Source organism: Felis catus, chromosome D2 (genome assembly GCF_018350175.1).
Source record: "Felis catus isolate Fca126 chromosome D2, F.catus_Fca126_mat1.0, whole genome shotgun sequence".
NCBI classification, from domain to species: Eukaryota; Metazoa; Chordata; class Mammalia; order Carnivora; family Felidae; genus Felis; species Felis catus.
In genome coordinates this window covers 24,423,310-24,447,480 of record NC_058378.1, presented here as the reverse complement: position 1 = coordinate 24,447,480, position 24,171 = coordinate 24,423,310, and the positions used below count along the sequence as shown (strand labels likewise).

At 41.8% G+C, this 24,171-nt stretch overlaps 1 long non-coding RNA gene across 22 annotated transcripts in view; it reads left to right on the top strand.

Moving 5' to 3' along the window:
- The window catches only part of LOC102899458, a 100,520-nt gene that overhangs the window by 44,600 nt on the left and 31,749 nt on the right, over positions 1-24,171 (top strand). For 12 of the 22 annotated variants that reach the window (XR_006586952.1, XR_006586964.1, XR_006586950.1 and 9 more), the window contains 5 exons: positions 1,050-2,057; positions 5,918-5,968; positions 10,012-10,192; positions 13,560-13,751; positions 17,367-17,432. This is a non-coding gene — a long non-coding RNA (uncharacterized LOC102899458). Of the gene's footprint in view, positions 1-1,049; positions 2,058-2,186; positions 2,339-5,917; positions 5,969-10,011; positions 10,193-13,559; positions 13,752-15,718; positions 15,793-17,366; positions 17,433-24,171 lie in introns of all 22 variants that reach the window. The other 10 variants (XR_002736804.2, XR_006586960.1, XR_002736803.2 and 7 more) reach the window with 10 other exon arrangements.

The following is a 24,171-nucleotide window of genomic DNA, read 5'->3' as shown; positions in this document are numbered from 1 at the left end:
CTGATGACCTTGGCCTAATATCAGGAAGTTTCAAAAGCCCCTTCCCCTGATGTGGATCACCCCATAGGGATACAATAAAAGAAAGGGATGGAAACATCCTGAAATGATGATGATCCTGTCCTAAGGAGACCAGAATGAACCCATGACTAAGCTCACCTTGATTGTCAAACTTAAGTTTTCCACTATCAGTTTGTGAACAAATTTAAGTTCATTTACAGTGAATAAAAAGCTCCATTTTTAACATGTAAATTTCAATACTGCTACAAATGTGAATCACTGTATTCTAGCTTTTGCTTCTCATCTCTAGATGTCAAAGCCTCTAAAGCCATTGGGCATTAGGTTGGGGAGGTCGAAGGGGAAACATGTTCTTCTGCAGTTTTAAGGAGTGGGAAAGAGGGCTCAGTGGTAGTGTGTTACCACAGTGGAGTTGGACTTCCAAGCTGGCATAGTGGAACTTTATTTTTCTACCATGTAGGCATTGAGAAGAATCTGTCAAGTAAACCCCACAACAGATATGAGGTTAAAGGATGTGTTTCTTTCACATGGGCTAAAACCAGGAGAGCTCGATATCAAATAGGAAAAAAAATCAACTGGAGGAAGAGTAAAAAACCAAACCAAAACAAAAATACCAGAAAGGAAATGAGCTGATGTTCATAGCTTACCACAGAGTTAATCAAAGGGGCTTAAATGTTCTTGGAGGGAAGAGATTTATCAGCATGTCTAAGAATGAAATTTTAAAAGAAATAAATGTTTTGAGTCTATGTTTGAAAGTAGCAGGTAAATTCAAAGGGATTTAAGGCATGGTATTTGTAGAAAAGTTACTTGCCCCTTAAAAAATGTTGTATTTGCCTGGGTAGACTAGGATGGGGCCATTGGATGTCTCTGGTTAGGACCCTGGTTGAGAGATATGTTCATCAGATCAAGGATGAGTTCCTCATATGGGAGCAGTGTGGACATTGTTAGGTATTGGAATGGGTGACTAGACAGAGTGAGGGAGTCTTTTCTCAGAGGTTATGAAAATCAGGAAACATTTTTATTGGTCTGTTTAGGTTTTAAACTTCTTCAGAGTAAGAGGAAGAAAAGAAGATGAAGCAGCTGAGTCCAATGTAGTGAGCATCCTGAGCCAGTGCAATACTAGGTTGTCTTCAAATATTAATTATGTATATTTGAAACTTAAAACCATCATAGAATTTTCACTTAAAATAGTGGATAACAAACATAGGTAAGAATGGTAAGAATGAAGATCATGGGGGAATATTACTGACAAGGGTCAAGGGAAATGGTCTTATTGGTCTCAACATTTATTTTGATTTTGAGTCCATCTATTTTTCAGAATTCCATTAGAAGGCATTCCATTATTGCTACAAAGTGTCACCAAGTGACTCTCATACTGATACTGGTAACAATCTGGAAAGCCTTCAGAGGATTTGCTATGCTAAAAAAAAAAAAAGGCTTGAGAAAGGTATTGTTAATTCAGTATCTCTAGGTTTCAGGGTGATTTAAAAAAAAAACTCATAGGATCAGGGCCACCTCTATGTTGTACGGAGCTCTAGAAATATATTTTTTTTTGCAGGGCCCTGTTTATAGAAACACTTTGATTAAAAAACATAAAGTCAATGGACCCTTGTGAGGTATAATCATTTATCAGTGAAGATTTAGAATAATGGATGGACAAGTGTTACTTCTGTGTTTGTTATGTGTCCAGTCAGCACCTGTGAAGGTCCTCATGCTCTCTGGGCACTAGCTCTTCCTGTTTAGGTCCAGGGACCTTCTCTCTCTTCTCCTTTTTGTCAGATGCACCATTCCTGGCTAACTTCATATCTCCCACTGTGGGAAAAAGGTAAGAAATACATTATTAGTCCTCACACTCTTTGGAGCCTGTTGATATTAAAGCAGTATGGACTGATTTTACCTCTTCAGCTCTCCCACAGTCCTCTGTTCAGTGCTGGTCAGGTCGGTACTCATGACACCTCATCCTCTTTGCGCTGCCCGTGAATATGGGCCTCCAGTGACTCATAAGCATCATTAACCAAGCTTCTTTGCCGATGACCGCAAGGGTGAGTTTTACCCGTACAATGCAGAAAAGTGGGAACAGTCATTTATTTTTTTGGTCATGTTAAATTGACTGCTTGCAATTACATAGCGTAAATGTAGAATAACACATCTTCAAGTATGTCTTCTCTCAGGTGCTGAAGACTAGTGATCTCCCTCAGTGTTGACAGTGGGAGAGGGTCCTGCGGGCCCAGCAGAAGAGTGGTTCCATACCTACAAAAAAGCCAACATGAGAAAATGCAGTGTTAGCACATTGATCAGAGACAAGGGGACATGTGTTACAAGGGTATGTGATACAGTTAACAGTCTCCAAAAACCTTGGAGGAGATGAGGGACTCAGGCATTCCTGTAGACTGACATGTGGTGAGGAGTGTGTCAGGGGACAGTGGCTACCCTTAGGCCAGCAATGAGGGTGGGGCGTCCTGATGTTGAAGGACCCCCACTGCCACCCCGCTACCCTGGGGTTTTGTAGATTGGAGGCAGCACTGCAGTGGGAACACTGACAAGCCCACAAATGCCAGGCTCAGGTCCAAAAGTGGTTACTTCACCCATTGCCCTGAATAATCCTATGTCCGATGTGAGTGAGTCACCCAAAGTCAATATGCCAGCACCCACGCTGGCAGCCCAGTCGTATGCAAGGAAACAGCATGCTGGCTATTGAGGGGGAGGGGACCTGTTTGCCAGGCTAACCTCCTGGAACACATCTGGACCACAGGCCCCAGAAAACCAAAAGGTGTGAGGTCAGGGGTTCCTTGGGGCATCTGATTGAAGCCACCCTGGGACAGAGGGTTGGAGAGTGCCCTGAAAAGAAGTGGAGGCTAGCACCCCTGCAGGCACTGGTCTGGGATGGGGCTGCCAGACCTGGATGGCACTGCTAGCCAGCCCTGGGAGATCCCAGGCATCTGAGGAAGACTTAGAAACATTTGCACAGGTGCTCTGATGGGATTGGGCCACTTGCCTGGACCTAAGGTTGGTGCCGTGTAGGGTGTTTTGTCGTAGATCTGGAAGCATGCAGGGATCATATGTAGAGGGCCATACTGTTGACTCAGAGCTGGATACATGTTAACCCTTCAGTTTGCAATGGTCTGTCAGAGTGCAGGGGTAGTTTTCCAAAAAACAACACCTGTATAATAATTTGTTAGGGAAGCGTATATATGTGTGTGTATTCCCCTAACACATGCATGTGGTCACATATATACATTTGTATATACATTCATATAAAAATATATAAGCACATAATTTATACTTTTTTATAAACAGGTATAAACATAAACATGTATATGTCTTTCACATGTATATCTCTTTCATTTGATAGAAGAATTTGGCTTCATTAATTCATTTTAATTGATTTTTTCATTCATGTAACCTATTTATTGCAAAGCAACCATTTGCATGTTTTTGATCCAATAAAGTATTCCAATATGTGAAATGATGACACTAATATGACATTAATCTTCATTTCTTTTTTTTTTTAATTTTTTTTAACGTTTATTTATTTTTGAGACAGAGAGAGACAGAGCATGAACGGGGGAGGGTCAGAGAGAGAGGGAGACACAGAATCAGAAGCAGGCTCCAGGCTCTGAGCCATCAGCCAAGAGCCCGACCGGGGCTCGAACTCACGGACCACGAGATCGTGACCTGAGCTGAAGTCGGACGCTTAACCGACTGAGCCATCCAGGCGCCCCTTCATTTGTTTTTAAAATAATCTCTAGGCCCAACATGGGGCTCAGATTTACAACCCTGAGATCAAGAGTCTCACGCTCTTGGGCGCCTGGGTGGCCCAGTCGGTTAAGCGTCCGACTTCCTTTGGGTCATGGCCTTGCGGTTTGTGAGTTCAAGCCCCACGTCGGGCTCTGTGCTGACAGCTGGGAACCTGGAGCCTGCTTCAGATTCTGTGTCTCCAAGAGTCGCATGCTCTACTCACTGAACCAGCCAGGAGCCCATTTCTTCACTTCTTAAGGGAGCTGGATAGATACACTTATGGCACCTTGGTTTCTCTTTACAACCATATTTTCTTTATGGCTGATACTTTTGTGTAATTTTGTATAAGTTGGGAGATTTCTTACTAATTTGACCCTGCTTCTCTAGTCTTTTTCCTTTCAGTATATAGTACTTCTTGTTATATTTTCAAAAGAATACTTTATAAAGAAAAAATATTCAGCAAATAAAGGAAATGAAAACCCCAATGGATGTTGTGTAAGAATAGGATTGTATCATTACCAATGAAATTTTCTTTCCTATAAACAAAATGAGGAACCAGACTAAGAAGTATTAAGTATGCTTAAATATGCTGAGGTCTTGGAAATTGTAACTGTAAGAACGTGTATCACTGCACCGTGCTTAAGGGGTATAGCTTTCTCATTCTCTACATTCACTGGGATTTTGAGAAGTAGTGCCAAGTATATGTTGTGAGCTTTGTGCACTCTGAACTCAGTGGCAATGCAAGAGGCTCCTGGTTTGGTGGCCACATCTCAGGTTCGAAGAGGGAGTCAGTACAGGGGCAGAGTGGGCTGCAGGGTGAGGCAGTGGTGCATATGGGCCTCAAGGGCTGGGCAGTGGTTTGGAAATTGCAGTAGTGGATGTGGTGAGGTGCTGCCCAGATGCCCCTTCAGGAGGAGACAGACAGACATCGCCCAGGTGCAAGGAGAGCTGGCTGCTGATGGATCTCAGCTGAATCCCTCTCTGAGAACTGCCTTTTGCCAAAGGTTATACCTCCTTCCTGGGAGGAAGCCCACCTCTGGTGCCTGGTCAAAGGGGGGTGGAGGGCACAGCACCTTGACATAATTTCTGACATCCTGAAGGGCCACCCCAGCTCCAGAGCTTCAGATGGGATCCACTGAGGCCTGAGTTGTGGACGCATCATGGTTCACCTTCCCCCTTTGCCCAGTCCCGCACCCCTTGCTCCCTCAAGGGGCTTCCTGAGAGCTCCCCAGTAAGCCCTGCATGCAGATCTCAGCATCTCACTGTCGGTTTCCAGGATGCCTGATGTAAGATAGTAACAGGCTTTCCAGGCAGAGGGTGGCTTTGGGAAACAGTCGAGATGTCCAGTTGGCTGGGGTGTTGTGTTGAATGTAGGGGCAGGTGAGATAGAAATGTGGCAAAGGGGCAGGTCTGGGGGGTGGTGAGGATCTTCAGTTTTGAGCACAGGGCAACCTTATGGCCAATTTAGGTCAAATTACCAAAAATTTTTGTGGTATATCTCAGGGACCATATTATAATGAGAAAAGTAACTGAAAGAAGTCGGTTTATAATGTACTGTCATTTTGAGATGCAAATCCCATATTAGTGAACCATAGTTTTTAAAAAAGTTTTTCAGGAAACAGGGATAGATCTGAGAGGATTGTCTACATAAGCAATCTCCACATGCATTTACAAAATAGCTGGTAAGGGTTAAAGAGATTGCCTCTTCACTTTCGAATACTTGTTCCTAGGTGAACAGAGAGTATGTCCTACTAGGTATTAGAGATTATGTGTGTTCTCTCTGAGCCTACAACAACCCTGCAAGGCAGTATTAATGTACTAGTTTTAGGGATAGGGAAACTGAGGCTTGGATGGAATAAGGGACTTGCCTGGTGAGTAAGGGGTAAAGATGGGATTCAATCCCAGATTTCTTTAACTTAGAAGCTTCTGCTGTCCAAATCAGATGAGCAGGTCTCATGGAGCCCATGACCTGGGCCTCGTGCTCCAGGGCTCTGACTCACCAGGCCTAAGTGGTGACCAAGACATGTGCTTATTAACCCTTGTAAGTCATCTGTTCAAGTAACCAAAGTGGCGCTTCAGTAACTTAGCCGTTGATTTCAACAACGGCTCCTTCTTCAGTCACAATAATAATCATAAATAGCACTTCTATTTTTATTATTTGCAGAGCCCTTTCTATGCATCGTGTTGTCCGAGCTTCACACAACAGGGCTCTGTGGTAAGTAGAACAAAGCATTAGCCCCGTTCTGTGGATGAAGGGAGCGAGGCTCAAAGAAGTTTAGGTGCTCACTCCCTTGGCTCAAAAGGGGCAAGACCAGACCCTGAATTCTCGTGTTCCCCTTTGTGTTCCAGGTCGCTTCTCTTAAGCCATTTACTTAAACATCTGAGAGGGAATGAGGCTCTAAGGAGAATGTATCTCTGTCTTTGACCTTGGTTGAACTTAATACTCTGTAAATACACCAAGATTGTCTGTGAACAATTCATCAGCCAAGAAATAAAAATGGCAAGTTCAAAGTGATTAAAAAGGAGGTTCGACCCTACTGTAACTTGCTGGGTAGACACCATATTCTGGCACCCTCGTACTTGACTATAATTATCTCTAATTATCATTCCATTCTGGTGGATGCTTTCTACTTTTATCAAAACCTGATCTTTTCCCCTCATGTCACCTGCAAGGCCCTTTTTTCTAAACTCCGAAGGATTTGTCATTTAAAGGTGATTGCCATGTCTCACTAGCAAAAAATTCCCAGGTTATTGAAACAAGCACCTTCTTCTCTATACTTGGGGTTTTATATCATTGTTTACCTGACCATTTGTGCTCTTTAATTTTTAAGGATTTTTGTTAATTTTTTTTACCTTTCTGACGCCTCTAAGCATGGTAGGTTTTTTTTTGGGTTTCTGGCTTTACAATATACCTGGTATTTGTTAGCACCACAGTCTTGCAGGAAAAAGGAATAGAGATGGGGATTCTCTGTAACTAGGAAAAATGGGATATACCAGATGTGGATGGGAAGAAGTATAGGAAGAAAGGGGGAGGGGAGGGACAGAAATGGCCTTCCTGAGAAAATACTTCCCTCTGGGCTCAGCCAGGCATTGGGACTTCTCTGTTTCTCAGAGAAATTCCCCCTCCCTTTTTTTTTTTTTTTTTTAAATAAACTTCATGAAAGTGAATTGTGTGTGAAGGAAAAATGACCTCACAAATTACTCTGCTTTCCATGAAGTAAAAAAATCATCGTGGAAAATTTACAAGGAAAACAATTTAATTTCTCTATTTCTCTTGCCATATGATTTTCAATATTACTCAACACTTGGACCATCCCTGCTAAGTGTCTGTCCTTTTTGACCTCATTTGTATTTCCCAATCACTTTGTTTAGCAGCTTGCTAAATATAATGCCCCTTCACCCTAGGTCCTTTTTTCAACAGATGAAGGATGAGACAGGAAGTAGTGATATAATTTCCCTGGATTCACACTGCAAGTTAACGGCAGAGGCCAGGGCTGTGTAAGAACTTAGCACCAGCCCTTTTCCTAGCTCTGCTCTTGGGCACAAATAGTAGGAGACAGACCAGCCTTCCAGGGTGAAGACTTTATCAGAGATTAACAATTTGGTCTTATAGGACACGGGTGGGCAAACCATAGCCAAGGGCCAAATCCGGCCTGCTGTCGGTTTTTTTACGGTCCTCAAGGTAAGAATTTTAGAGTTTTAAAAATCAAAAGAAGAAGGATATTTCACAACACACAAAAATTAGATGAAATCAGTTTCATGTCCATAGATACAGTTGTGCTGGAACACAGCCACACTTGTTTGTTTACATATTGTCTTTGGCTGCTTTCATGCTACAATGGAAGAGTTGAGTGGTTGCAACAGAAACTTGAAAAGCCTAAAATAGTTTATAATTTGTAAATTAGATGCCCTGCAAAGCCTAAAATATTCACCATAGTGCCTTTTATAGAAAAAGCTCACTGACCCCTGATATAGAAGATTCTGAGGGATGAGCCATGAAATAAGTATTAGTTTTTTGGCTCATGCCTGGGGCCCGCGTCTGTCAGCAATGGGAGGCAGAAAAGGGTGGGGCAGTGGAGAAGCTACAGGAAGATTCTAATTTTTCTCAGACTAGGGCCTGTATGAATCCCTAAGTATATCAAAGGACCCCACTCCCCTTTTAAAAATCAATTCTGAGGTTTTCAGTTATGGGAAAGGAAAACGACACTTAGAAAAGTTCAGTGACTTTCTGAAAGCTGTGCACCCAGTCAGTGGTCTGCCTGTGACTTAAGCCCAGGAGTTTACGTTCAATGCAGGGTGCTTGAAGCACACCGTGCTTCTTCTGCAAGCTGGGCAGCCTGGGTGAAGCCAGGGCTGCTGGCGGGAAGCCTCTGTACTGAAGCAGGGGAGGCGGCCACCAGGCCTCCACTAGCGCTCCCAGATCACACCACTCTTTTTTTTTTTTTTAATTGAAATGGGCTTTTTTTTTTTTTTCCCAAGTTTATTTATTTTGTGAGAGAAAGAGAGAGAAATAGAGAAAGGGAGAGAGAGAGAATCCCTGGCAGACTCTGCACTGTTAGTACAGAGCCCCTCACAGGGCTCAAACTCACCAACCGTGAGATCATGACCTGAGCCGAAATCAAGACACTTAACCCACTGAGCCACCCAGGCACCTAGATTGCAGCACTCTTGTGTTCTCTGCTAAACCTGGCAGTGCTAAGGGCCCATGCGGTCACATCTTATTTCAGCAGCTGGAGTATGAATCCTTTGAATAGGGTTTCCAGATTTAACAAGTTAACATGCAAGATGCCCAGTTAAATTTGAATTTCAAATAAATGCTTTTTTAGTTCATGTATGTACCATGCAATATTTGAATCTATTTGTATGAGATATATTTAAAAAGTTACATGAAGAATTGTTTATTGCTTATCTGAAATTCTGATTTAACTGGACATCCTGTAATTTTTCTGATTACTCCTCTTTTGAGGGCAGGGATCAGGTACTTTACTCTTTATTTATCTACCTCTTTCCTCCCACGTCACTGTCACTCCCACACGCAGCCCCACAGCACCTAACTGTGCCTTTCAAAGACACTTAGGTACTAAATTTAATGAAAACCACCCTCTTTCAGGCTAGGCACTAGCTCCCACCAAGGCTGAGGAGGCAGACATGTAAACAGATTCATTTCACTATATTCTGATTCCCACTAGTGGCAGGGTGAATCAAGAGCTGCGGGGGTCTCAGGGAGGGAGCCCCTCGGCCTCCAGGATGCAAACTGGAAAGGCTTCCCAAAGGATGTGATCCCCAAGGTGAGATTTGAAGTATGGGTAGGAATTGATAGACAAGGCGAGGGAAGGGAATAGCATGCGTGGAGTCATATCTAAAGAAAAGGGAGCGACGCCTGAGTGGCTCAGTTCTTTGAGCCTCGGGCTCTTGATTTTGGCTCAGTTCATGATCTCGCAGTTCACGGGATTGAGCCCAAATTGGGCTCTGCACTGACAGTGCGAAGCCTGCTTGGGAATCTCTCTCTCTCTCTCTCTCTCTCTCTCTCTCTCTCTCTCTGCCTCTCTCTCTCTCTGCCTCTCTCTCTCTCTGCCTCTCTCCAGTTCGTGTGTTCACGTGGGCTCTCTTTCTCTTTCTCTCTCTCAAAATAAATAAACATTTTAAAAAAAGAAAAGAAAAGGGGATGGTGTGCCCAGGAACAGAGAGATAAGCTGGGTGATTGGTGCACTGGTATCTGGGACACAGTAGGCACTTGATAAACAGTGATCCAGAGATTTGCCCCAAAGGCTAAATTCGATAGCTCTTTAGAAGTGGCGCTAGAATTAAGACCACACAAGATCCTTGTGCTCAGTACTGTGACTCTAACTGCCAGTGCTTGGGCCATTAACCTTGCAGCCTTTTCAGTCAAGCAAATGTTCTTGGAAACTAATCGCCTGTTTGCTTCAGGTTAGTTTCATGATAGAGTTGGCATGTCCTACACCATGGCATGAAAGAAATCCCATAGTGAAGTCTAATATTCACTTACTGTTCTTGAACTACTGATGGGAAAGAGACCCATGCCTTCTTGGGCCTGAGGCTGAGCATTTCATATACCTTGAGGATCTAACTGGCCATGGTGACTCTCTGTGATGTAAAAAGGAGTCTGCAGCCTTATTCCTGTTAACATTAACCTCATGCTTTGCTGTCCTTAGTCTTTTTTCAAATAAGACTAATAGATAATATAATATGCATGGTATCTTGTATGTGTCCCTCTTCTCTACTTTTCCATCTTGCTAGGTATCCAGGAGCCTGCACTGTATGGACAGTCTCAGTGGACAACCTTACCGTCACTTTGGAGGGCAGTTGGTCAGTGAGGTGGCTCTGTCCCAGCCGAGTCACTCTAAGTTCACTGTGTCCCTCTACAAAAGTCTACAGCTTTCATCAATCACCTTTTCCTTATAGCAGCCCTCTAGTTCCAGTAAGTGCTTCCTTCCCTTGGTCCTCCCCTGCCGCAGGCTTTGGGTAGTAATGGCTCCCCACTCTTGCTTGCCATAGGATATGCATTTTTCCTGGTTGTTTTTCCTAAATACTGCCCACACCTTGATAAACAGTCATCACTTTATTAAACTCTCCTGAAGTGTACCATTTATTTCTTGATGGGATCCTGACTGATGCAGATAAAACAAGTATCACAACAATAATTTATTTGCTTGTTAATTTCTATTTACAATACTAAAGATGGAGGAAAAGCTAATTCAAGGTCATACTTCACTCTATTATACATTTTGAACAACAGATGACTATTATGTAGGAAAATACGTTGGTTTGGAAAATAAACTGCATTTCAACTTAGTTAATATCTCTAGGGTGTCTCAGGTGTTAAACACAAAACAAGTGAATTATTCAAGAGAGTTGCCTTTTTTTTTCTGCAGGTGCAGATATAATGGTAAAGAACATGAGTTTTGATGTCAGGAAGATTTAGTTTTGAATCTGAGCTCTTTTAGTTACTTCCTTGTGGTTAAGGGATAAGTTGCTTCCCGTGGCCTTATCTATAATATGTGAATGATAATTCCTCCCTCACACAGTGGTTGTGACAGTTAGGTGAGATATCAGGTAGAGGACCTGAATAGACATTTTTCCAAAGAAAATATACAAATGGCCAATAGGTACATCCCTAGTCATCAGGGAAATGAAAATCAAAACCATGAAGAGATATCACCTCATACTTGTTAGGATGACTATTATTAAAAAGACAAGAGCTAACAAATTTTGGGGAGGATGTGGAGAAAAGGGAACCCTTGTACAGTATTGGTAGGAATGTAAATTGGTGCGGCCCCTCTAGAAAACAGTATGGCGGTTCCTCAGAAAATTAAAAAAATAGAACTGCCATATCATCCAGCAATCCCACTCCTGCGTATATATCTGAAGGATATGAAAGCAGGATCTGAAAGAGAAGTATCTGCACTCCCACATTCATTGCAACATTATTCACAATAGCCAGAATGTGGAAACAACCTGCATGTCTGGCAAAGGATGAATGTGGTGTTTATACAATGGAATATTATTCAGCCACGAAAAAGAAAGAAATCCTGCCATTTACAACAGTGAAGATGAATCTGGAGGGCATTATGTTAAGTGAAACAAACCACACAGAGCAGGATATATATTGTATGGTATCACTTATATGTGGAATCTTTTTAAAAAAGCCAATTTCGGGGCGCCTGGGTGGCTCAGTTGGTTAAGCATCCGACTTCGGCTCAGGTCACGATCTCACTGTCCGTGAGTTCGAGCCCCGCGTTGGGCTCTGTGCTGACTGCTCAGAGCCTGGAGCCTGTTTCGGATTCTGTGTCTCCCTCTCTCTCTGACCCTCCCCCGTTCATGCTCTGTCTCTCTCTCAAAAATAAATAAACATTAAAAAATTTTTTTAAAAAGCCAATTTCATATAAACAGAGAGTAAAATGGTGGTTGTTGGTGTCTGGGGGAGGGGAAAATAGGAAGATGTAAGTCAAAGGATACCGAATTTCACTTACAAGATGAATAAGTTCTGAGGATCTAATGTATAGAATGGTGACTGTAAGTAAATAACACCATATTTTATACTTGAAATATCCTGACAGATCTTAAGTATCTCACCACACACACGCACACACACACACACACACACACACACACACAGAAGATAATATTTATAAAACACTTAATTTGTTGCCTGATACATAATAGGAATATTAAAATGCCTAAGTAGGTATTTCCCCCCAAAATGCAAAAAAACACCAATTTAAAGGGATAAGGCATCTCTGTGCTTATTACCGCATTATTTACAATATCCAAATAATGAGAGCAGCCCAAGTGTTCACTGATAGAGGAATAGATAAAGAAGATGTGGTATATACATATATATATATATATATATGTATATATATATGTGTGTGTGTGTGTGTGTGTGTGTGTGTATCACACACACACACACACACACACACACACATACATACATACATACACACAATGGAATATTATTAAACCATAAAAAAAAAGAATTCTTCCCATTTGGAACAACATGGATGGGGCTGGAGACTATAATGCTAAGTGAAAAGAGTCACTCAGAGAAAGACAAATACCATATGATTTCACTCATTTATGGAGTTTTAGAAACAAATGGGCAAAGGAAAAAAAGGCAGGGAGAGAGAGACAAACCAAGAATCAGACTCTTAATTATAGACAGCAAACTGATGGCTACCAGAGGGGAGATGGGTGGGGGATGGGTGAAATAGGTGATGGGATTAGCACCAGGTGATGCTCATGGAATTGTTGAATCACACCTGAAACTAATATTACACTGGCATTAAAATAAAAAAAGCTTAATAAAAAATACCTAAGTGAGGCTTACAGACATCATTTTAATTGTGTCCAGCAATAAGCCTTGGATTCTAGAACAGAAGCTTCCCATAGAACTTTCTGCAGTAATGAAACTGTTCTATATTTGCACTAATATACACCTATTGAATACTTGAAATGTGGCTAGCTGAATTTTCAATTTTATTTAATTCTAATTAAATTGAAATGGCCACATATGGCTCATGACTACCATAGTGGACTATGGTAAACGGTAGGTCAGGAGAATAAACATAAAAGTAACAAGTCATTTTGTAAGATCACCTGTGCCATTTGGACATGTGGTCATAAAAGCTATCAGTCGGATACAGTCAGAAGTATCAACTGTTCATGCTCCCAGAAGCTGACATGATAATAGTGTATGCTATACTCATATAAGAAAAATTTTGTACTAGAGAAAGCAGATAGATTGAAATTATATGCAAATACATAAACATGCACACACTTTAAAGGGAATATTTTGGATAAATTTATTTTAAATCAGATTACCTGGATAATTATTTCCAATTTCTCCTTCTGCTTTGGTTCACTGAATGAATATGAATATGAATATGGATCTGGATATGAGGACTTCTCTGCTTTTGCCCTTCCACAGTCCATGGTGTGCATACTTTCATAGTGGCATGCTTGTAGCACTGCCAAGCCCATTTGGGCCTCCCAGTCCTCAACAAGACCATGTAGGAAGGTACAACCCACTGATTGGAATTGACATGTGAGACACAGCCTATTTCCCACCCTGGATTTAAAAACATTTTTTTAAGGAGTGCTTGGGTAATCTGGAAAGAGATTTGTAAATTATATACTAAAAAATAAATAGTTATATAATTTTAGAGCCAGAGAAGGCTCAAAACATTGTTATATTTTTCTTGGCCTTGCTCTATTTTCCTATACACAAATGTACCATATCTGCTGCGTGTCTTCTGATTACCACCTCCAACCCACCCTCCCCCCAGATCCAGTGCCCACCCTTCTCCACCCAGATGTGTGCCCTGGAAGGCTGACCTGTGGACTGATCACTGGGCTTCCAGTTGAAATTGGCCAGTTGGACGCACCAGCAGATCTGGCAATCAAATAAGAGTGAAATTGGGGTATTTATTCTGCTCCCTTCCTGTGAGGACAATGTGGACTGTCTGGATCCTAATACTGTGAGTCATAGCTCCTGTCACCTGTTAGGGACCCTCTCCTCACAATTCTCTTTCCTTGGAAACAGCTCTTTCTCATGGCCTCTTGAGGCCTAGGGACAGTAAAGGGAGTACTGTTTTTGCTGCCCCAGATGCTACACTATTTCTTGTTTCCCCATACCCTGGCCAGTTCTCTGAAAAGAGCCTCTTTATCATGAACTCTCCTCATATTTCACAAATTGAGTGTGCCGTTATTTTCTGGTGGGACTTTGATATATCTATGAAAGAGTATCTGGATGTCCTCTCTCTGGGCCTTTCTTCCTAGAAGCCATTGCTACAGGGATAATTTAGGACATTGCTTTTTTAAAGCAGTTCTTTAATCTCACTGCCTTACCAGACATCAACTCAGACCCCTCTGGGGTGAGTCATTCTATTTGTGTGGGTGGGGTTTGTTAAAAAAATTTAAGAATTTTCTCAAAAGTCCAAGTGCATAGCCCCAAATAAAATAAACAACTGAAAAAAAAAAAAAAAAAAAAGGACTGTGCGTTTAAATGCCTTGGACAGTGACCCACAACTCAGCCCCTCCTTTCTGGGCAGGATGTGGTCAGAGTACTATACACGGCTAAGAAATTTCCCTTTGGGGCTGTTTGTTCATGCAGTTTGGTGTGGATGAAATCAATTCCAAGTAATACCTAGAAGTTGAGGTGTTATATGTACAGTATTAGTTGAAGAGCTTTGGAAGAGTCAGGATAGCATATTAATTTTCTCCTCTCCCAAAGACTGATAAAAATGGTTCTTGGTAGGACTCCTTTCCTTTATTTTGGTCACAAGCAGTAAAAGGCCGGCTTTCTATGGCATGCAGTGACAGACGGAGACCCACCTGGACCCTTGTCTATCTGGTGTAAAGCGTGTAAAAGTGCTAAAAACTCCCTGCTCAGAAATACCTTTCTTCCCAGAAGTTCTGTCACAATTCCAAAAATTCCCATTATGAACATGTTACCTTAAGGGTATTACAGAGTGATCTGTTTTACTGGGTTAAGGCATTGTTTTGTGGGATAAGGACATTGCACATCAGCTGGTTGATGTCTTGGCAGAACGAAATGTAACTATCGCCTCCTGGCATCATTTGTAGAGAGAATGGGAAGATAAGGGTCCTGGTTGGGAAGGAGGTAAACAAAGGTGTGAGGCTTACAGAATCACTCAGGAACTAGACCTGTTAGGGAGAACACAGTGGTGAGTTAGTGAGTACAGGGGCCACTGAGGTGCCTGAGTGTGCCTGGGTATGACTAACACTGTCATCAACTGTGCTGAAACGTGAAAATACGGTCCATGTAAAGTGTTTGGGTCAAAGCTTAATAAATAGATTTCCTTTTCTGTGCCACTCATAATGTGGCTGAAAGCTGTCCCAGGCAGGAGATTGTCAAAGGATACCTAAGGATGTGTCAGAGCTTGAAGAACTAGACCATTATGATAAATCAGGAGCCAGAATGGCAATCATCTATCAGGCTGACTGTGATTAATTGGTAGTGACTGCCTGAAGTGCAGTTAAGGAGTGTGAGGTGGCATCTAGTCACAATGAATAAGAATGACATTGTTGGTTACAGTGGGCTTATGAGTGTGGGCTTGGACTTGGAGGCAAGGGGAGGTGATACATGTGCCACACATTTGCTAGGCCTACCAAGGGTCTTTTTCTGCTTTATTCCATAATCAATGTGATTGCTGGGTTTTGGGGGGCCTTAGACAGGCTTCAGGAATCCCTAGTACCACCTTCCTGGGGATTTCCTGTCACTGGATCAGTTTACAAAGAGTATATGCATGAAACTTTTCATTTCTTCCTATGATAAAATCTGTTATTTGGGCTAGATGCCAGATGATGGTTTGGGGATTCAGGCTGGGGTATAACAGGCCAGGAAGAATCGTCTCCAAAAGGAATGACTGGTGAGGAACATATCTTCATATGCTTGTTTTCTCGTTCCATACCTCTACACCAGGTCAGGACTGCAGGAAGCCCTAGGAGTCATCCTTGACTCCTCTCGTTCCCTCACATTCTCCATCTAATGTATCGGTAAGAGCTGACAGAATATGTGCTCATATGATGCAATTCTCACCCCTACCACTGCCACTTCAGTCCATCTCTCCTCTGGTCTGATGGCATAGGTTCCTGTCTGGCTCCCTGCTTTCACTCTTGTGCTTTGCAGTCTGTCTCCTCACACGTTTTTAAAAACGTAAACCAGGTTACATCATTCTTCTGCTTACCACTGTCCAACAGCTTACTAGCACACCGGAGTATAATCAGAAGGCCTCACCATGGCCTCAGATATCCGTGTGATCTGTGGTCTGATCCCTGTGCTCTGGTTTCTCTGGCCTCATCCCCCCCGTTCTCTTTCTCTCTCCCTCTCTTCCAGCCATCCTGGCCTACCTTCTGTTCCTCCATCTTGCCAAGTTCATTTCCATCTCTGCCCCTTTGCTGGGTATGTTCTCCCCCCAAATCTTGATGTGGCTTTCTCTCTCGTTCTTTCAGGTCTCTTTCAAGTGTTACCTCCTTTCTTGACTCCTTTATCTGAAGTGACACCTCCTCCCCAGGTTACTCCCTGTTCTCTAACCTTTATTTTTTCTTCTTGGTGCTGCTCATTACTAGTGGATACCATGTTAAATCATTATTTATGTATAGAGTTTTCTTTCCTCCTCCCTGGAATGTAAGTCTTTGAGGGCAGGATCTTGTTTATTGTCATAGTATTTAGAAGAATATCTAGAACATAGTACGTATTCAGGAAATATTTATCAAATGGATGCATGGATTTTGAAAGTGAAGCGTCTTCACTAGGCCATGCGGTTGCATGTCAAATCATGTGGAGGATCAAGACAATGTGCAAATCCATGGCAAGGAGTGGTGCCTGAGTGGCAGGACCAGCTAACTGGTGGTCTAACTAAGGGCTGATTGGGGAGCCTCGTAGCAGGGGAACAGTCAGAAAGTACAGAGCTTCCAGGGAATTGTGAGTCAGTGTCAGAATTCAAGAAAATGATTGTGACAGCAGACAAGAGTTCCTAGCACGAAGACATTAACATTGAGACACTTTCTCAGATGGAAGGCTTCCTAAACACTTATGCCCAGAACAGGGACCACAGTGTAGGGCCTGAGTAGAGTCTGAAGTAGAGCTTAGTTCAGAGATGGCAAACAGGTTAATCAATCCACTGAATTCTACAGAGTCTGGGGAGAGACACAATCAGCTCCTAATGCACCATGGCTGCCACCTCCTTGCAGATGCTGTCCCAGAAACCAATTCTTCAAGGGAGATGTCACTGTGCTGATGATCCCCAAGAGGCCAGAGACCAATGAGTTCAGTGGCCCACTTACATCTCACATTGGGGAACTCCACTCAGCAGCAGGGGCCTCTGCACTGGCTGGGAATCCCCACTGCAGCAGCAGCCTTTTCGGGGTTGAGCTGCAAGCTACTTTTCAGATTTAGCACGAAGCCTTGTGAGGAGACAAAGTTGTATTGCCTCTGACGAGAAACAAAGCCAGTGATGTTGACATATATGGGAAATGGGAAGATATCCAGAGGTTGGAAGCAAATCTCCAAGCTGGAAGTGTGGCTTGTACTGATCTTTGTGTGTCCCCATCTTCAACTGTGTTTGTAGGCTTCCAGGATCTATGTAGAAAGAAGTACATTGCTGTGTGTTTGTAGCTCCGCCCATCATTTGAGGGTAAGTAGAAAAGAGGTTTGGCGTGGCTTTCAGAGGAAGTAAGGTGAAGATTCTTCTCTCCCAGCCTAAGTAAACCACTTAGGCCTTTCATGACTCAGAAACCACAGACCCCACAGCCAACATGCATCTATTCATTCTTGTCTACAAATATTGATTGAAAGCCTATTGTGTGACTAACACAGTACTTGGTTTTTGAGGATGTAATGGTAAAGTAAGATTAACTCCCTCCCCTCAAAAGTAGATAATCTCATTCTAGTGTGGAACATTTTGCAACGTGGAGGACAACGTAATCTAGTAGCAAGGAATGTAAGCTGCTGCCACTCACTAGACTGTGTGATCTTGTACAAGTCACTTCCTTTCTCTGCATTTGAATTTTCTCATGTATATTTCCAGGACATTACCCATGTTAGGGGATTTAATAAAATAATGCCTATCAAGTGTTTAGCCTATGTGTCAGTAAATGTAAGCTATGATTCTGGTTATGATTTTATGGTAAGAGTTGGTAGACAATGGTGTGGGGGTACATTTATATATCAAAATACCGTGTTTCTAGACAAATGTATTTATATTCAAGACTAAGCCCATAAAAAAACTTGAGTAATTGGAGATTACATTTTTTTTCCTTTCCTGTCCAAGACCCTCTCTATCCAAATCTATCTTCTTTCCCCTTTCTGGAAGCCCTGAGTGCCCTGGATCTTTCTCTGATTTTCTCTGTCGATGCTTCTCTCAGTGCATTGGTAGATTGGAATGAATCCAAGCAAGATATGTATGTCACATTGTCACTGATTTAGAGCATTGCCCTTCCTGGAGGTGTTCTCATCTCACCCAAAGAATGGCATCATTTCAGGTTATCAGTAAAACTGCCTTTTCTGAAAGTAACGAAGGAGCTTGGTATCTGTACCAACAAAGACACAATAAACAAAGTATAAGCTTCAGACTTAGAAAAGATATTATAATGCCTATAACCAACCAAGAATTCTTAATAAAAATTTTATTTTAAAAAATTCCTATGGATCAATAAAAAGATAATCAAAGAAAAGTGGGCGAATAATATGAACTGGACCCTCACAGAAAAATAAACTTAATCTCATTAATAACAACGAAAATTCAAATTAAAACCATAGTGTGATACTATTTTACACCCTGAGCCTGGCCAAAATGATAATATCTGGTAAACCCAGTTTTGATGAGGCTGTGGGGAGACACATCTCACATATTGCTGGTTAGAGTGTGTCGGCAACATTACTCTGGAGAGCACATTGGCAATATCTATCAAATCGAAGAAGTGCATAACCTAAGACCTAGAAATTCCACTTGTAAGTATATATCCTAGAAAATCTCTTGCACATGTATACAAAGAATGATATTTTCATTATTGGAAAGGCAAAAAACTGGGACGAATTAAGGTCCATCTGTAGCAGGATAGATAAGTAAGTTGTGAATTAGTCATATAATGTAATCTTATACAGCACGTAAAATGAATGAGATAGAGCTACATGTACCAATATGGATCAATCAATCTCTGAAGGATAACATTGACATACAAATAGCAAACTACAGAAGGATCTAAATTATATGATACCTTTCAGATAAAAATATACAAACACACCAAACTTTATACTGTTCACATTATATGTTTATTATATGTTATATTATACTGGGTTTATTATATGTTTACATAAAATATATGTAGCTTATATGTATTTATTATATATGTACATCTAAATCATATGTTTATTTATTTTATTAAAGTTTATGTATTTTTAAAAATTTTTTTTAATATTTATTTATTTTTGAGAGAGAGAGAGAGAGTGAATAGGGAAGAGGCAGAGAGAGAGGGAGACACAGAATCCGAAGCAGGCTCCAGGCTCCGAGCTGTCAGCACAGAGCCTGACGCGGGGCCTGAACCCATGAACCGTGAGATCATGACCTGAGCTGAAGTTGGACGCCCAACCGGCTGAACCCCCCAGGCACCCCTAAAGTTTATGTATTTTGAGAGAGAGAGAGAGAGCAAGCAGTGGAGGGGCAGAGAGGGAGGGAGAGAGAGAATCCCAAGCAGGTTCTGCACTGTCAGTGCAGAGCCTGATGCAGGGCTTGAACTCATGAACTATTGAGATCATGACCTGAGCCGAAATCAAGAGTTGGAGCCACCCAGGCACCCCTAAATCACATGTTTTGTTGTTGTTGTTGTTTTTCGTTTTTTTTTTTGTTTTTTAAACACGTATATGTTGTTTGTGTAAAAATACTGGAAAGTATCAGAAATGAACATGGGCAGAACAAATATCAACCTGAAGACAGTTTGGAGATGGAAGAAGGAGAAGGGGACAGTAGTACTTTGGTGGGGAAAGTCTTCAATAAGATTTGGATGAAATATGATAAAAATGCTATTATTAAATCTCGGTTGTTGAAAGATGTTTATACTTTTCCATATGTTTGGCATTTTAAAATTAAAAGAACCAGTTCCCTTTCTTGATGCTGAGACTGGCCTTCCTTATGGTTTTATCAGTTAGCTCTCTGATAAGATATTGTGTGATGGGGGTCTATTTATTCCCTATAGTACCTCCTGGATTTGTAATACTTGGTTTGAGTCTACCTCATGTTCTCTTCTTTGGAGAAAGGGCTTATCTAGGGCAGGGATGCCATGTGTAGGTGTGCAGTCCCTTCACTGTACAAAGGTGCTGGCCAGGTGGGGTCTGAAACACAGTCCATGCTCTGCTCCCCAAGCGATGGCCCTGATACAAGACTGCACCCTTGCATGGCCGTGTAGGGGCCTTTTGCTAATTCAGGTGTCTGAGGAAGAGTCTTTCTAATCTGACCATGTAATAGGCAGTGCCTGTTTCTATTTGCTCAAAGGCACACTCTAGTGGAAAAGCAGACCTGACCTAGGATATTAAGGCCACAGCCAGGGTTTCCTAGGCTTATTGGGGTAGGTATTCACCCAGTCTTTGAGAAGACGGTTGGAAACATGTTTATCCTGCATGGGACAGCCAGAGAGAGGCTGAAGGAGGATCCAAATCACTCACCAGTTGTTTCCCAACATGTTCTAAGTCCACAGCACATGGGAGCCAACCAGGTCCTGCAGACCTGCCCCCTCCTCACCAAGAAGCACCCACATGAATATCACTTGGCAACTTCTTTTATAAATTTGTGGGCATTTTCTTACGACTTTGAATGGGAAGGTGTGATTGATGTGTGAATTAGATCTTCAATGGGAAGGCAAACTTAGGTGTCAGCATTTATTTGAGGTGAATTTTCTGATTTAATTTATTTCACCTGGTGTGTTTACTTAGCATCTGCTTTCTAGGTATTGAGTACAAAATAAACAGGTATTTATATTCTGTGCTCCAAAAGTTACAACAAATCCTTAAAAAATTTGTATTGATACTGCTTTGAGGATGATAGTTATTGGATTGATATATTATTGTTGAATCCTGTCTGAATAAAGATACAACTATAACTTAAAGTCAAAATAGTTCAGATTCTGTAAAGTATAAGATTCATCACTGGCGCGTTTTTCCTTTCAACTAATCATCCAAGACACATGAGTCTTGAGTGCCTCATGGTTTTATCAGTTAGCTCTCTGATAAGATATTGTGTGATGGGGGTCTATTTATTCCCTATAGTACCTCCTGGATTTGTAATACTTGGTTTAAGTGTGCTAGGTGCTAAGGATAGAAGATTGAATAATCTTCTTTCCTCAAGGAAGCCAGACATTCAAAGAATTACACTTCAGTGTTTTAAGAGCAGTAAGAGAAGGGAATCCAGGAGACTGGCATGTCTAACTCAGCAGCTGGTTGAGGGCATGTGTTTGTGTCACTGCAGACTTCCTGGGGGAGGTGATGTCTGAGCTGGATTAGAGTCTGCAGTGGGGAAGGACATTCAGGTAGAGGAGGCAGCGTGATCCAAGGCACTATATATGACATCTGGTTTTTGTTGTTGTTGTTCACCCAGAACAACGTTTTCTTTTCCTGATGACCCTTTGGGAACTCCCCCTCTACTGAGAGCAGTCTTGGTGGAGCTGTCAATCAAGGGACTCTGAGATCCAAGCTCTAGGCAGTTGAGCCAAGCTAGGCTCATGGAATTCTCTTACCCAGGAATCTGACTCTTTAGCCCAATTATTGCAATGAAGGAAAATGGTTGTTGCAGAGACCTAAAAATAATGTTCATAGTTCCTGCCTAGATCCCAGACTTGTTCTGGTTCTCAGATTTTTCCATGCTTGATTCTTTAGTTTTTCCTTCAATTCTGTGAGCTATCTCATATCCTTACAGTAAAATCTGTTTTGCTTGTTATCCAGAATCAGTGTATGTTGCTTACAACTGAAAACCCGAAGTGATACAAGAAAAAAAATCAATGGTGGAAGCTATTAGTAGCAATCTAAGAAGTCTACTTATTATCTACCAGAACTCCTTAAGGAAAATTTCCAAATGCTTCAGAGATGGGAAGGAGAGAAAGAAAGAAAGAAAGAAAGAAAGAAAGAAAGAAAGAAAGAAAGAAAGAAAGAAAGAAAGAAAGAAAAGGGAATGAAATGAAACTAAAAGAAAATAAAAGAAGAATAAGAAAGAAAGAAGAGAAAGAGAAATGGAAGGAAGGAAAGAAGGAAAGAAGGAAGGGGAAAGGAAGAAGGAAAAAAAAAAAAGATTTCTTTATCATACCATGACCAAGCACCTTCCTATATGGTGTGATGGGAAGGTACATTCCTGAGGATGGCTGCGTTTGCAGGGTGGACCCCATCGGCATCATTTAAACTCCTGCCCCTGGCCAGCCTTGGTCTCTTACTCCCTGGACTGGCTGTTACATACAACATGCAGGAGAAAAGGAACAGTTTGATGCTGCTTCACACAGAGCCCAGCTGGAATCTGCCAGAGACTGCTCTGCATCCGGAGACAATTTACCTTGTTGGCCCTCAGGGCAAAAATGAAGATGACAATGAGCCAAGGATGTCAGATTTTCAGACTGCTGCTGGCTGAGTTTCTTAGGTTCTAGTCTGCAAGCCCGAAGTCTATATTAAAGTGGAAACAATTAAAACCTCTGACTTTTTCATTGTATTGTAATTACAGCAACATCTCTGGTACAAATTATAACTCACTATTCCAGGCAGTTAGCATCTGGACTGCCACCAAGGAGACCCTTTTTAGGTTATAAAGGGGTATCACTGGGTGCTCTCAGGAAGCTGGAGACTCATAAGGAAGAGGCTTTTACTCAAGGCAGGAACAGGGGGAGGGTTATACTCTTCATAGATGAGGCGTCTTACTGAAAATACTTGGGCTCTGACACCCCCTGGAATATTATTGATAGTTAGAAGCCTTTATTTGTTATCTTCATTATTGTGTATATTGCTGTTATCAGAATTTATCCGCAAAATGATCATGGGAGTTTAGTCTGCAGGGAAGTACTTTATGAATTTATGTGAATTTTTACTTAAATTAAATTTTTGCTTTCTTTACCATTTCTCTGTTGGAGGCAGCCAATGGAGAATTTCCTTTGGCAGATATATAGGATGTCGTGTCTGAGAGAAAGCAATCAATCATAAATTCTGTAGCAGCTCTGGAAAAATCGGGATTTTATCTCTTCTGATGAGTACTGATTCAAATACTCTCAGGTTGCCTCTAGTATCAGTCACAAATTTTTCCAGTGACAAAATCCTGGCTTGAGCTGACTTAAGCACAATGGGGAATTTACTGTCTCTGGCCATTGAAAACTAAGATGCTGATTTGGCTTTGACTTGATTTAGAGTTGAAGTTTCTCTCTTCTTGAATAGATTTATTTCCAGGTTCCACGTCATACCCCCAGAAACTCCAGGCTTATTCCACCACAAGGCAAAACCCATCAGAGAAGAGCAATAGGTTGTCTGAGGGTTTCTTGTCAAATCCTTGAAATTCACCATATTGGACCAACTTAGGTCACATGCACACTCTTGAATGATCTCTGTGGCCAATGGAGGGCCATGATCCTACTGGGTTAAACATAAGGTATGGGTGGAATCTCACAGCCTGTGGGGCTGAGTCAAGGAGAATGGATCACCACAAGCAAACCCCAAGTAAACAATCCCAATAAATCAGTGCCTTTGCAGGAGGAGAGGGGAATAGTTTCTGGAGAGGAAAATTGCACATGTCCCTCACACCTCTTTAGTGTGGGCATCTCTAAATGTAGTCCCCAAGGATGGCAGAAGGAGTGGGGCCTCTACGCCAAAGCGTTGCCCTCATTTCTTTCAGTTAACTCCCAAAATTCTGAAATTATTCTAGACCCAGAAATCTATGGAGAGCTGGCACAGTCATAATCCTGTTGTGAGGGGGTGATGGAGAATGAACTAATGCATAATCAGAAGGTTTTCCTGAAAGATAAGATCTTCCAATTACTTGCAAATATCCCCAAAGCATATGAAACAGAGTTTAAATATTTATTTTCTATGAAGGAATTTTGAGAGATATAACTAAGCAATCTAATGATTTTAAATAGGATCCTCCCTGAAAATAACAAGACTCCCATTAACCAAAGACCTACTCTATGCCAGACTCAGTTCTAGATGCTTGGTTAATTATTTCCCACAGCAGCACTCTGGGGAAAATATCATCGTCTCTATTACAATCCAAATGAAGAAACTGTAGGTCAGAGAGCTTAAGTAAGTTTCTGGACCCAGCTAGGATTCAAGCACCCCCTGTTCAACCCCAGACCCCAGAGCCCCAGGCATTGCCCATCCTTTGAAATTACACATGACGGAGAAAATCCATCTCCCTTCCC